Raw genomic sequence first — 15827 nt, 5'->3', positions numbered from 1 at the left:
TAAACTGTTTACATTCTTGCATGGAAAGAAGATATTTGTAACTCATGAGACCTTTCTCAGTATTAGGGTAGTTGGAGGGAAAAAAATATATGTATGTGTGTATAGATAGATAGATAGATGGACAGATAGATAAATAGAGGGCACAGGGTGAGTTGATCTGGAGAATAAAATTAAGGGGTGAGAGAGGATTATACTAGGAGAAGGAGAAAGAGAGAGGTAGAATAGGGTAAATTATCTCACAAAAAAAAAACAAACCCAGAAAAGAAAAGGATCTTACAGTAGAGGGGAAACAGGGGAAGGTGGGAGGGAGTGAGTGAATCTTATTCTCATAGGATTTGACTTAAGGAGGGAATAATATACACACTCAATTCGGTATGGAAACCTGTCTTACCCTACAGGAAAATAGGGGGGGAAGGGGACAAGTGAGTAGGGGGATGATAGAGAGGAGAGAAGATTGGGAAAGAGGGTAATCAGAAACAAATACTTCTGAGGAGGGACAGAGTCAAAAGAAAGAATCGAATAAATGGCGGGGCAGGATAGGATTAAGGGAAATAGAGTTAGTTTTTCACAGCATGTCTACTGTGGAAGTGTTTTGCATAACTGCACATGTATAACCTATATTTAGTTGCTTGCCTTTTCAATGAAGGTGGGTGGGGAGGGAGGAAGGGAGAAAATTTGGAAACCAATGTTTTAAAACACATGTTTAAAAAAAATGTTTCCACATGCAACTGGGAAATAAGAAATACAGGAAATGGGGTACAGAAATCTATCCTGCCTTACAGGAAAACAGAAGGGGAAGGGGATAAGAGAAGGGGGAGGGAGAGATAGAAGGGAAGGTAGACTAGGGAAGGGGTATTCAGAACGCATGCCATCTTGAAGTGGGGGGAGGGGTGAGATGTGGTGAAAATTTGGAACTCAAAATCTTGTGGAAGTAAATGTTGAGAACTAAAAATAAATAAATTTTTTAAAAACATAAAATATACTTAAAAAATTTTAAAGGCAGTTTTGAAATATCTACCAAAAATGACATTAAAAAAAAAGTATTCCAAGAATAAAGCCTGCATTTAATTTTTCCTATACTTATGGCTAACCAAATATACTCAATATGTGTGCATAACATTTACATGATTATTTATCTACATATATACCCATATGCATATATAATATAGACATATACTCATCTATACACATATGTAGTGTATATATATATATATATGTTATATATGCAACACACACTTGCATGCATGCATGTATGCATCTTTCTAGCATTCACTTTGAAACCTCCCTGAAAGTGAATATAACTCTATCTCATTTGGAAAAGCGGCATTTCCTAGGTTGTTAAAGGAATTCTGCCCATTTGCATATAGATAAAAAGTGACTTCTCAGCTATTGCTGTGCAGACTAGTCTCTCCAGCAAAATGAAAATTTATCTGCGGTCTATTTAAAACGGGTAGAGCAAGGAATCACAAGAGCAGGTGGATTTATCAGTCTTAACATACCACTTTTTACTATAGAGTAGAATGTGGCCTAAGGTAAATCTTAAATGAGACTCCTGAGGGGAGTCAGAAGTAATCCCATGGTGAGGCAGTGTCAAGTATAATGAAAGTTTAGTTTTAGAGTCAATAGAGCTTCACTGTTTTACCAAATTTTTTACTTCCATTACCTAATTTTCTATTTATAATAACCCAGTGGTTGTTATGCAAATATTCTTATCCCCATTATACATATGAAGAAACTGAAGTTCAGCATAAGGTAGAGGTTTTTTTTTGGGGGGGGGATTGGAAACAAAAAAAAGCACTAGACACAGAGTCAGTAGAATGTATATTCCATGAGGGCAGGAAATGCACATTATATTTGCAGCATCTAGCAAAAGCCTCACACATAGCAGAATATCAACAAATATTTACTGAATGAATGACTGAGTCGGAGGAACAGGAGTTCACCAAGTTCTGCCACTTACTAACCATGTGACCTTGGAAAAATGACTGCCTCTCCAAATCTCAGATTCTATACCTACCAAATAGGTATATAATAATACTTGTACCACTGACCCCACAGAGTTATTGTAAAGATCAAATGAGAAGATGCATTCAAAACCAATTTGTGAATCACGAAATGCTATATAAACATGGGTTATTATTATAGATCATTGCTATTATTACTAATTATTACTAATTTCCCTGAGGCCACACCGCCAGTAAGTGACAGAGCCAGAATATACCAGTTCAGATCTCTAAGCTCCAATTTCATCATTTAATGCACTACGTGTAATACTGCTTCTTTCATAGAAGCAACCTGAACTGTTTTATAATCATGTATCACCCATTTCAGAGGACATCCATACTCAACAGATGTTTAGCTTTATGTTAAGGCATTTGTGCAATGGATCAGGGGAAAAAGGTTTGTGAAAGCAATTTAATTTCGATTAGCACATAGCATGCACACTAATATTAACCTTCTTTGATCTTTCCTCCTTTGCTCTTGATGGAGATGGATGGTGAGGATCAGAGAAAATAAATGAAAGATCAATGATATGACTCAGACACAGGCACTGAGAACACACCACCTGGAAGAAATAAAAAAAGGCAATAATCCACCTCATTCTCCTCATTCTGTTCATGTAATCAAGGCAATGATTTCAAAGTTTATTATGATTATAACTGGCAGATTGATTAAGCTCAAAGAAGGGTGGGAGGACATAAGTCCATGTACTGATTCATTCATTCATTTTATTCATTTGACATATCTATGGGGGAGGACAAGAATACTTCTGACTTGGGGAACCTGGCAAAGTTTTATAAAGGAGATAGAATTCCAGTTGGACCTTGAATTTTAAGAGGTGAAGCCTAGAGGTCAAGGGTAATGTAGGAGGAGGGAATAATATGAGCAAGGGCACAATGGGAAAGTAAGTGGAGGTCATGTTTGGGTCACCACAATTCTTCTATTTGGACAGAGTGTAAGGAAGGTAAGAGGAAATGATTGGTGATAAAACTCAACATAGATGAATATATTAATCCAGTCTCCTTCATCAGTATCTTTTATACACCCTAAGTGAGGTTAAGTAGCTAAATTTTTAAATGGGTTGGTCAGAAACATAAAATTCCTATTTATTACCTACAAACACCTCAAAAGATACATTGGGAGACCTTTTTGTTAAAATAAGGAAAATCTTACTTGGTAGATATTTTAAAAATCTTTCACTGCATGGAAGATCTTTTGCAGATTACAGAGTTAATTCTGGTTGATTGATGTGAAACACATTTCTGAATAAATTTCATATTTCGTGAATAACACAGGAATTACAATTTACATACATACTATACTTCTCCCTTAATCTGTGACATTCTTCTCTGATGAAAAACTCCTTTCCCTCCACATAATTCATTCTTTCAAGTCCGGAGAACAGATTTGCCCTCATTCCAATCTACTATTCCTTGACTTTTCTCTTTTCTCTATGAGTTCAGTTGCCTTCCTACCCATTTTGGATGCATGGGTATGATTGGCCATTTTAATGATGTTCTTACTTTCCTCCTAGATTCTCTGTCCTCACCTTGTTTTTCCCTCAACTTCTGACATACATGCCTTACCAATCTGAATCCAATGCTCCTATATTGAGAAAGGTAATGCAATCATACTGATTTATCTGCATTTATCTCCAAGTTTATGCTATTTGACCATATCTATGCCTCAGTTAGTAATCCTGTCATTCATCTCTGATCAAACCCCTGCTACATTACCCACAATGATCATTCTTAATATTTTTAAGTGCTTGTAGCCCCCAAATACAGCTCCCTAAATCATCAAGAAAGTCTTCCAACCTAAACTATCCTCTGTTCTCCTCTTCAACATTTCATAGGATCATAGGTTACAAAAGCAAAAGGAACCTTAGAGATAAGCCAACATCTTCGTCTTTAGGTTACAGATGGAGAAAAGGAGGCCTAGTGAGGTTAAATGACTTACCTCAGCTCATATGGATACTGAGTAACAGAGTCAGAAACTGAAATCAAATCCAGTATCCTTTTAACTGTAACATACTTCCTCTAAAAAACATTTCTACAATTTCACTCATCCTTTTTTCTTTTCCATCTCAGTAAAACAAACAACAAGGAACCTTTCTCTTTACCAGAAATAATTCATCTGCCCACGCCCTTCACCCTATTTCTTCCTGCTTCCTTGAGGATTTTTCTGCATCAATTACTGCTCGCTGCCCCCTTCCCCCCTTTTCATTTTCATTTTCTCTCCTTCCCCTGGATCTTTTCTCTTTCTTTTCTGCCTCCAAACATTGAGGTTTCCCCATTTCTGAAATTCCTTAACTTGACACTTTTACCTCTTCAAGGGACCATTCCATCATTCTTTCCTTTTATTGTCAACCATTTAAAAAGAGTAAATCTATAATCAATATTTCCCCTTTGCTACTTACTCACACAAGAGTAATCACTCTTCTCAGAACTCACAGAATTCTATTTTGTACCTTTATTTATTTATTACATTATATTTTGCATTGTATGGCTTTGTATATGTGCCTAGGAGATCTATAGGAAGGCCTCTAATGTTTTTGGAAGATTAAGGGAGGATGTGGACCAGAGTTTTTCAGGCTGAAACAGCATGGAAGGACTCTGTAGTAGAGGAGGTAGTGTCCACATTGATGAGATCACAGAAGCAATGAAACAGTGTATAACAGGAGAGTGGCCAGTAAATCTAGTCCTTATGAGCATGCAGAGAGTACCCCTTCAGGGCAATCACCATGTGGATTAGGAAGCATGCACATACATTTCATGGTTCTGGTCTGCTACTGACAAGGTAAAGAGGAGCCTTTTGGATTAATAACGGGGCTGAAACTGGGGTGAATTCAAAAGGCTCTAGTCAGCAAGGAATTGTTCCTTGATCTGACTTTTTCCTGCCTGATGTATTCAAGTGAGGAGTAAAGGACTCTACATTCAGAAGGAAGAGTGGCAATAGTCTGTTTTCACCAGGGTTGTAATAATATGGTCCATAAGTGTATGGTACCTCTGTTGCTATTGTGTCTATTCTTCCTGCTTTAAGTGAAGAAAGTTAGAGATGGCAGTAACCTTGTGAGATTCAAAAGGTCTGGAGAGCAAGCCACCAGGGTTTTATGAATGACATCCATGCTGAGTTTTGTGGCCAGCCAGTTCATCATCAAAGTCCTGAGAAACAATCTTTCGGATTCAACCTTATGGCAGCTGAAATGGCAATTCTTTTAGCTATGCCACATTTTTCTATGAACTTGGTGAAACCAATGCTAACTAGAACCTGTGTTAAGTCTGATCTCAGTCTCGCCAAGGACCATGGGAAATAGTAAGATTGCATCTCCAAGTCTTCCTTCCTTCCTTCCTACACCTGCAAAGGAAACATTCTTTTGTAATACAACCTAATGGAACAGGGAAATATTTTAATGGCAGCTAACAGTGGAGAAAACATACTGGAATGGGAGCTTGAGGCAAAAGCAATAGAGAATGCTCAAACTTGGAGGGATTTAGTACTCAAATCCCTGGAACCCTGAGGGAGAGATTTCACCTTTGCATCTCCTCTCAGCAACTAGCACAGTAGAAGTCTTCATTAATCATTTGTTAAGTTAAGTAATTTTAAAATGAAATAACAGTGGCCAGAGAGATTTATTGTAATTATTTTGTTAATTAACTTCATAATATTTGAAGTTTGCTATTTTGGTTGTTCTAATGGGAACTATACCGCCTAACTATTATTCTGAGTTGTTTGGACGGCAAAAGGCTATGAATCTCATAGCCCAACATTCCTTATCTCAATCTCTTGAGAAAACACTTAATAGAGATATAAGAAAACCTGGCTAGTTTGGAGAGCCTTTTCTGCACGTATAAATATAATACAATGTAGCAGTGCATCAGGTGGCACAGTGAGAATTTTCCAGCCACTCAGTAATGTAAATGCATGTTGTACTCACAGACTGGTTGTGTCCAAAGATTCATAGGATGTTAGAACTGGGAGGGATCCACAATTTAAAAATTATCTAGTTCAAGCTTATACTTTTCCAGATTTTTGAAGAGAAGGGGCTGGGAAGGTCATAAGGCAAAGAGAACAACCAAATATATATACTGAAGAAGCTGGATACATGAGAAAATACTATAAATGTGAAAATATCTCACGTTAAAATTCTTGGGACAGTGACGTACGGGTCTTTCTGCAAGAAGAGATTTTGAGTTTTGAAAATGAAGAGAAGATAATTTTTTTGCTTCTTTAGCCACATGATACTTATGAAATTTAAAAGAAGAGGTTTCTATAAATTACTAGAAAATAAAAATTCTAAGAACAAGAGACAACAGGGTTACTTCGTAGACCATTAAAGGCTCTTATTATCATCTGACATTCACAAGGTATGACATGTGTTTCCTCAGTTTGACAAATTTAGAAGTGAAGAACAAGAATAGTATGAGAGATAATTGGTTCTTGGCTAACCCTCGGAAAAGCACTGTTTCCTCTATAAATCATGGAGGCTGACATTAAAATGATGAAAACACATATTGTATATTAATGGAAGTTTCTTCTGAAATGATTTTTCTTGATCAGTTTCTATGATGGGTTCTGTTTGAGACCATAGCCAGAAAAAGTAGATTCTTTTGCTCATTTCCATAAGGGCTATGCATAGAAATTGAGCATGACAGCTGAAACATCAATGTAATGGCCTTTTAGTAAATGCAGGCATTATATACAAATAACAGACTACGTAGAGAATGCTAATACAAATGTCTACCTTCAGGGATCAGTGTTCCTAGGAAAATTTCAACATGATTGAGAAGCCTCTTGGCTTGAGCTAATGTCTGACAAAATAAAGAAAACAAATTGTCTTTATCCCTTTAGTTGCATGTTTTGTTATCCATGGAGAAAACTAAATTGCTTTGCTATAATAATGTTTATGCAAAGAGCAGGGTTTCTAACACATGCATATACAGAGAAATTTTCTCTGTCTCTCTCTCTTGATCAAATCCTATATACATTTTGTCCTTTCTTTACTCTTTCTTCTAACATCTTAGTTACCAAATATTTTGCTTCTAAACAAAAGCAACTATGTGATATGTTGGATAAAAGTGGTGAACATAAAGTCAGGAACATCTGAAATTGAAATTTGATTCAGAAATATACCAGTCATGTGACACTGGTCAAGTTACTTAACTTCTGCCTCAGTTTTGTCATCTGTAAAATGGAGATAATAACAGTATGTACCTCCCAGAGATGTTGTGAGGATCAAATGAGATAATATTTCTAAAAAGCACTTAGCACAGTGCCTGCCACATAGTAGGTTTTATATGTATGCTTGTGCTCTTCCTTTCTCTTCCCTTTTCTTCCTTTCCCTTCCATTCCTTCCCTTTCTTTTCCTTCCCATTAATCCTAATCAACAAATAAAAATTTATTAAGCACCTACTGGAAGCAGTTAAGTGTCACAGTAGATAGAGTGCTAGGCCTGGAGTCAGGAAGATCCGAGTTAAAATCCAGCCTCAGACACTTATTAGATGTGTAACTGGACAAGTCAACCCTGTTTACCTCAGTTCCTCACCTGTAAAATGAGCTGGAGCAGGATATGACAAACCACTGTAGTACTTTCACAAGGTGATCTCATTATGAAGAGTCAAACAGGACTGAAATGACTGAACAACCACAACAACTATAACCACCTGGCACACAGCTCTACACACTGTAGGTACTAAAAATGTTGGTAGAAATGAACTGAATTATATTTTTCTGTCTTTAGTGATGTGAAGAAAAGCAAAGTTATGAAGCAGTGCAGAACAATAATTGCCATATGTACACTTGTTAAATGTTCTTATTTAATAGAAGGCACACAACTCTGCAACCTCCTCTCCCCCCACCCCCACGCACACATACACAGTCTTTTAATTATCCAAAGAAAGACAATTCTGGAAATCTCCTAGCCAAACAAGTAGGGGAATTTTTCCACCTCCTCAGTAAGTTGGTACTAAATGTTCTGAGATCAGGCCCAGGAAACTCCAAACAAAAATATGATTGTTTCAGAACAGTGAGAGGTGGGGACGCTCTTTGTAGAAGTGTTGGAACACTTACAGTACGAGGATACACTCTGTCCCCCTTTGTCAATATCCAGGCAGCCTATCTACATTACCTCCCCAGATTTTCTTATTTTCTTGTAAGCATATCAAAGTGTGCCAAGATTCTGCATCTGAGACTCGGGAAAACCATGTCATATTTCACTTATAGAGATTTCATCTGGAAATACTCAAACTAACCAAGGGTCCTGTCTTGAATGTTACCCTGTTATTGAGAGATAGAAGGCCAACTCACAATATAATTCTTGGTTGTGGCCAGTCTTTGTCTATGCCTCTGCTAATAGCCTGGGGGCATGAGGCTTGAAGGGAAACTAAAAGGCTCTCCTTGCCTCTGGCACTGGTATCCCTTTGTAGAAAGGCTTGAGAATGGAAAAAAATCGGAGTTCCTTTAAATGCAGAAATGGGTGAAATACTTTCACTAAGAAGGAGCAGAGTTAATTTTTTTAAACATTTATTTGGAAAAAATGGCATAGCATACTCTTAGAGCTGGGATGGCCATTAGAGATAAATTTTGCAAACAAGAATCACCTTTTTAATGATGTTAAAAACTTATTATGAGGAGGAAGGAACATGATCCTGGGACAGCTCCTTTTAGTTTTGGATATATCTAATTCCTATTTTTTTCCTACATACATTGAGCCTATGTCTGCCTTCACTATAATTTCCACTCATGTCTCCTAATTCTAGTTACAGGGGCCAAACAGAACAAGTTGAATTTCTTTTGCACATGATGGCCCTTCAAATACTTAAAGATAAGCAACCAAGTACCCCCTAATATCTGCTCCCTTCAAAACACTCCCAGGTCCTTCTTCAAATGGTGTGGTCTCAACATCCTGGTCCTTCCTTTGTGTGTACTCATTTGTCAATTTCCTTTCTAAAATGTGGTACTCAATAACAAATGCCCCAGATATAGTATGACTAGAGTATAGCAAGTCTAAAAACGTGCCTTGTCTTAGACATCATACTCCATTAAGTTTTATAACATGGATTTTTATTTTTAATATGTTGTTAAGTCTTCATTGTATTTTTCCTCTAATATCTCATAATGAGGCAAAGGTGACTCTATGTTCTCAAATGCCACGCTAGCCAAGCATAAGCTGAGGAGGTCCCATCACACTGGAAAGGCTCTGACTATGGTTCTACCAAAGAACTGTATTAACTGTCACCCAAAGGCGATGCTAGCTAGGTTTGGAAAGGCTAATTTTGGCCAAATAATTTTCACAAACCCTATCTGTGAATATTTTTCAATTTACATGGATAGAAGAAACACCTACTCTGAAGAAATCACAGATCTTTGAAGTCAAGTATCTCTAGTAAAACTTCAGATAGTGTGGTATAGGGGAAAGAATGATGACTCTGGAATCAGAGCACTTGATGCTTACCCCTTCTGGGATCATGGGCAAATGGCTTATCTGAGGGAAGATTTCTTCCTCCATAAAATGACGGGGTTGGACTTAATGGCTTTTGAGGTCCCTCCCAGTCTATATGTACAATCCCAAGATCCTCATGTAGGATACAGGTTTCTTTAACCTTAGTCTAGTTTTAGACTTGAAAGTAGATTTGTGAGGGAGATAGTAACAGACCCCAAACCACTTTAATAGTGAGGAAGCAGCTCCTGAATACATAGAAACGAAACCCAAAAACCTGAAAATTTCAGGTTTGAAAATTTCCTTATAGAAGGAAGGAAGTACTCTGATGCAGGGCAGTGTAGGAGAATAAACACTATGAGCCTGAAGACCACGACCTGAACCTGGCTCTGCTACTGTATACTTCTACTTTTATGCCCATGATCTTAATCTCAGCTCATAAGTAAGGTTAATAATGCAAGTAGTACTTTTCTATTTTTATAGATAAGGAAAATGAGACTCAGAGATGTGGAATGATTTGTGAGTCATTTAGTGAGGAGCTTGGATTCCAACCTAAACTTTTTAAAACTAAATCAGATTTTCTTAACCTGGGATCTGAGATAGTTCTTTTAATAAGATATTTTAGATAACTTTATTTCAACATAGTTTCCCCTGTCGTATGCACTTTATTTTATGTATCTGACGACATTTTTTCTGAAAGGAAGTCCATAGGTGACCCCATAATGGTTACCAAAGGGGTTCATGATACAAAAATTATTGGGAACTCCTGCTCCAAATACAATGCTCTTTTCACTCTACTTCCTCTCATTATTAGGAATGATAATTCCTGATTCAAGGTCCTATTTCTCAACTTCCTATTCCTACCATTTTACATATTGGTGTCTTTATCTAACAATGAAGCAACTGAGGACAATTATATGCTCCCTTTTAAGAGGCAGCATTACCTTCCAATAAAGCAGTGGAAGAAAAGAAATCTGCAGGAGGTAGGGAGGGGAGAAGAAGCAACTTGCCTAATATTTCATGTTTGGCTCTGTGGGTGGGCCTTGAATTCTTAACTTTTTAGCATGCCGCACTTATTGTGCTCACTCCAGGTTTTTTCTTGACATCTGAAGAGGCAGTGTATCTAGGGAGTATATATTTTTGTATTTCTCCATATGCTGCTTTTTGTCTTTCTCATCAACAGACTTTGCCAACAAAACTTGTAAGTTCCACCCGAGGCCATTTCTCCAACTTATGTTTAGTGCCGGCCTTGAGAAAAATAAATTGCCAAACCACTGCCGAATGCCTTTCCTTTTTTGAGAAGTGGCACCTCTCTTTGTTTCTCCTCAAAATATTTATTATCTCCTATTTGACCCACATTTCTTATACTCTCAGAGGTCTGTAGTTTGTTCATGATCATCTTTTTTTTTTTATGCAAAAACTCGCCTGTCTTCAAATGCTGCATACTTGAGGATTTATTTCATAGGATTTCTAATTGACTCCTACTATTTTCTTTCCTACCTCCATACCTTTGCTTACATGGAGGTGTGGAATATTCTTTTGTTAAACCCTTCTTCTCATCTTCTGCCTTCTGACTAGGACTAGGACTCATTGGCATTGTTATCGAACTTCAATATTCAAGATGCAACCACTTTTCCTTTACCAAGGTCCTTATACCCCATTTACTACTTGAGGAGAAGACCACAGGGCTTTAAAATATCAGATATAATGTATTAATGTAATATGCCATGTATCATAGTATACACAATATCTATAGCCTTTACCTACTAATAACAATGCAACATTCACCTAGGTATTTAAAGAGGATTTAGTATGAAGCAGCATTACAAGGAACAGTGCACAGTAACAAGATGAAAGTGTTAATAGATCACAGCTTACTCAACTAATTCCAATTCAATAAATATTTATCAAACATATTTGTATGCAAGATACTTTGCTTAGAGTTGGTTCTTAGAATTCTCAAAAAGTTTTTACAGTTTTCTCCTGGTTCTTCAAGAAAAACAGGACATTTGCCACACTTTATGGCTTCCTACTGCCATTGAACTGTTCTCAATCAGAGTCTTGAGATTAACACAATTTTAGTTCTGTGGTGACTGAACTGGCTATCTACAGTTGTCTCTCAGCTTCCAAAATCTGATTCCCTGGTACACAAAATGGGAGTGTGAACTTAATTAGAAACTTCTTTCTCTTGACTCTCAACCTGCTGCTTTTTCATTTAATTAATCATTGGGAATATGATGAAACCTATTTATGTTCACTGTAGATTTTCCACTTTCTTTTGGGTGATTCACAATTTTAAGTCTTTGGAGAACATGTGATGTGAAGTTGGGTGGACAATCCATTCAGTTGATCCATCAGTACATGTATCTTGGCCAAATACTACAGATGAACAATTACCTGGGCTGAGATTTAAATAGAAGGAAAAAAAGGAGGTGGACTCTATTAGAGAAACTGTGCAATATCTTTCTTTGTTATCTCCAGTGATTGGCACAGTGCCTGGCATCTAGTAGGTAATTAATAAATGCTACTTGACTGCTCATTGGAAATACAGGATAATTTACTTGATCAGTACTAGCTGGCATAGAGTGGGAGAAAGTTGGTAAGTACAATAGGGATGTGATTATAGCAGATATATTGTATTATGTTATATGTAATATATTGTAATATATAATATCACATGTTATATATAAGTACATATATATTATATATGCATACATATGTAAAAGGATATTTTAGTAGCATATTTTGTTGTAGATAAGAATTGGAAACAAAGTAGGTATGTATCAATTGGGGAACAGATGAATGATTTTTGTTATATGAATGCAATAGTATTTTACTACACAATAATAAATATGATAGATTCAGATAAATACTGAAGGATTTACATGAACTGATACTGAATGCAATAAGTAGGGATAGTTTACAATAATAAATACAATAGTATACAATAATAATGTAAGGGGAAACAACTTTGAAAGACTTCAGCTTTCTGACCAAAGCTATAACCAATCATGATTTCCTGGCTGTCATCTCACCGTGTCTCTACTCTCCAACCATCTATACCCCACTAGAAACTTGAACTCTATTCCCTTGGTCTTTTGGATCTGATAAGTCGGTTTTAAACTTTTATTTCCAGGGCCCAAGCCACCATGACATTTCCTGGTCATCTTTTCTTTATGCCCCCATGGATACCATCCTACCCTATATCTTCCTCCATTTTTCAGCACCCTTTTATATGTAAACTTCCTTCATTAGACTATAAGCATGTTGAGATCAGGGACAGTCTTTCTTGCTTGTATTTGAATCCCTAGTGCTTACCACAGTTCCTGGCACATAGTAATCAATTAGTAAATCCTTTATTCATTTGTCTGTCAATCTATCTATCCATCCATCCATTCATCCCTGACTTCAAAAGCTTAAATATAATATATACCTCTCACCTGTAGGTAGAGATGTGATGAACTAGAGAATACAATGAGATATTCCATTCTTAACCATGGCCAGTATGTCGATTTGTTTTGCTTGAGTGTATAGTTTTATTACAAGTGAGGGGTTCTCTTCTAGAATGATCAGGGAAGTGGGTTAATGGCTAATCATAAACATGAAAAAAATCAATGAAAAATTTTTTAAAAGATCAGAAGTTGTGGCGTATGATTGTGATGGAATCTTATTGTGCTATGAAAAATGATGAGCTCAATGATTTTTAGAAAAACATGGAAAGTCTTGCATGAAATAATGAAGAGGGAAATTAGAAGAACCAAGAGAACATTGTATATAGTAACAGCAATATTGTTTTAAGAATGACTTTGAGGGAATAAATTATTTTGACTACAATAAATACCCAAATTAACTATAAAGGACAGAAGAAAAAAGATGCTATCTTCACCCAGAAAGAGAACTGATAAATAGAAGTATGTACAGAATATATATTACATATTTTACAGATAGAAGTATGCATATATGTTATATATTATTGTGTATATATTATGCATATATAGTATATATGTATAGAATACACAGAGAAACATTTGTATCTAATGGTAGCCTTCTCTAGGGCAGGAGATAGAGGGGAAGGGGAAAAAAGATCAGAAGAAAAAATACAAAAAGGGACACAAATAGAGTAACACTGTTACTACCTTATTAAACTTAATTTATATATTTCTTAAACTATACAAAGTTATAATTCATTATATGATCCCTTCTTCCTTGTCCTTTACATCTAGAAATGTCTGTATTTGTTGATAATTAATTTTGCAATAAGTAAGAAAAAAAAGAATTTACGCTATGCTTCCAATGATTCCAAGCAACACTTTAAAATCAAACCCTATTTTTTAAACACCAATACTTTTCAGGTAATGGCATATGGCTGCAACTCATGAAACAGCACAGTCTCCCAAAATAGCAAAATAGTTGGCTTTCTATTTAACCTCTGTTTAAACTCCAAAGAAATGGTTTCTTTCCTGGAATTTTGCCATCACTACAAGCCAGTGGCAGTCAATAATTAATGAAAACGTTTCCACTTTCCTAGAAATGTACATCTTATTTACACTAAGGAACTCAGCTACATTTTCATACCGAAATACTTCAGCTCAAGACATAAAGCTTGTATTAATTAGTCTCTAAAATAATATATAATCTAAATGATAATTCAGTATTTTTAAAAGCTAGTCTACTCTGCTGTGGATATAGTCAAGCATCAGCTCTTGAGCTCTAAGCTTACTTAAGATTAAAGTAAGCTCTCAGAGGGAAAGCACAACCTGTTTTTAAGTCTTTTTCATGCCTACTGCCTTGCCAGTAGTAGGTGCTTAATATGTTTTTATCAAAGTTAACTGTATAATTGAATACCAGGTAAAATTCCTCTATAAGTTCTGGCATCTTATAGTCATGACAGAGTTGTTTAAATACATAAGAGAGACTATCCCATGCAGCATTATATGGTAGAAAACGATGGATTTAGAGTGAGAAGACTTATCTAGGCTCTACCACTTACTAGCTTATATCTTGGGCAAATCCTTTCTTTCATCTCTCTGTAACTCATTTTTTTTTTATTTGTAAAATAAGGTGGTGTATTAAATGATCTGAGTTTCCTTCTCAGTTCTAAAATACTGTAATCCTATAACTATAAGGTAAGCACTATGCTGCAATTTTCATTAAACACCTACTATATACAGAACATTATGCTAAGTATTGGGTTAGTTTACATCACACAATAGTCATAAGAAAGCAGAGTTAAATCCAAAATAACTTAGTGTGGGTTAAGTGGTACCAGTAAGCAGAGCACTGTATTCTGTGCTTGGGCAGCAGATGGCCATTGTAAGCACTGGAAGGCATGAACACAGTATACAATGTAGAGTTATTAAGCTATTTAAAAGGTTATTATTTAGCATCAATTTTCTTTAGGTGTCCACGAAAGGTTAGAATCTGATCATGAGTTATGCTCAGTTTCTGTTTGTCTTTCATAAAGTCTTCTCTTATTCTCTCGGATTCTATTTTTTCTTCCACTTCCTTCTTGCAGATTATTTTTGTCAGTTATGCTTGCTTAAAAATTCACAGAAGTATTTTTTCTTCAATATGCTGGAGTAGTTTACTTTCTCTAATATTCCTGTTTGAAAACCTTATTAAAATGACTTTATATGTCAATTTTTAAAATTTTTTAAATGTTAATCTTAAAATTTTATTCTTTTTTGTTCTTTCTATTTTGTTTGTTTGTTTTGTTTTGTTTTTGGAGAGGCAATGAGGTGAATGAAGTGACTTGCCCAGGGTCACACAGCTAGTAAGGGTCAAGTGTCTGAGGCCAGATTTGAACTCAGGGTCTTTCTGAATCCATGGCCAGTGCTCCCCATTGTTCTTTGTATTTTGTTAAAGCAAATGACGTTAAACATCATTTGTTTAAAAACATACTATATAACTCTTGTCTGAATTCATCTAAGGAAAAAAATTCTAATTAAAATTGTGTAAAAGTCAAATGTACTGCCTTGATCTGTCACTAGTGCTCTTCAGACAAAAGATGTATACAGATAAGTGTGTGTGTATATATATATATGTATATATATAGAGAGACATATATATATATACACATACAGATAAGTACATATATATGTAAATACAATAATACTATGTGGTAGATTTTATATATATATGTATATGTGTTTATATATATATACACACACACATATTTATATATGCATATGTACTTGTAAATACAATGTATATAGCTAATTATTATATATCTATGTACTACCCATACATATATGCACACAACGTGCACAAATTAAATGCAAAGTTACAAAGTCAATAAAAAGTATTTTTTTAAGTTGGGAGAGCACTAAGAACTTGGAGGATCAGAAAAATTTTCTTATAAGAGGTAATTTGAACTGAACCTGGAAAG

The 15827-nt window shown here is 35.7% G+C and overlaps 1 protein-coding gene across 2 annotated transcripts in view; it reads right to left on the bottom strand.

Moving 5' to 3' along the window:
- Positions 1 to 15827, bottom strand: part of LOC114049960 (muscarinic acetylcholine receptor M3) — a 607675-nt gene that overhangs the window by 101078 nt on the left and 490770 nt on the right. Inside the window, exon 4 of one of the 2 annotated variants that reach the window (XM_027871443.1) lies at positions 2456 to 2566. The exons of the other annotated variant lie outside the window; for it this stretch is intronic. The gene's annotated coding sequence lies outside the window, so the exon portion shown is untranslated. The remainder of the gene's footprint in view (positions 1 to 2455; positions 2567 to 15827) is intronic. 2 annotated transcript variants of the gene reach the window in all.

This window comes from Vombatus ursinus, unplaced genomic scaffold, assembly GCF_900497805.2.
Source record: "Vombatus ursinus unplaced genomic scaffold, bare-nosed wombat genome assembly UNPS02014798.1, whole genome shotgun sequence".
In the NCBI taxonomy this organism is placed as follows: Eukaryota; Metazoa; Chordata; class Mammalia; order Diprotodontia; family Vombatidae; genus Vombatus; species Vombatus ursinus.
Note: the sequence above shows the minus strand (reverse complement) of the source record. Positions and strands in the feature narration are given on the sequence as shown.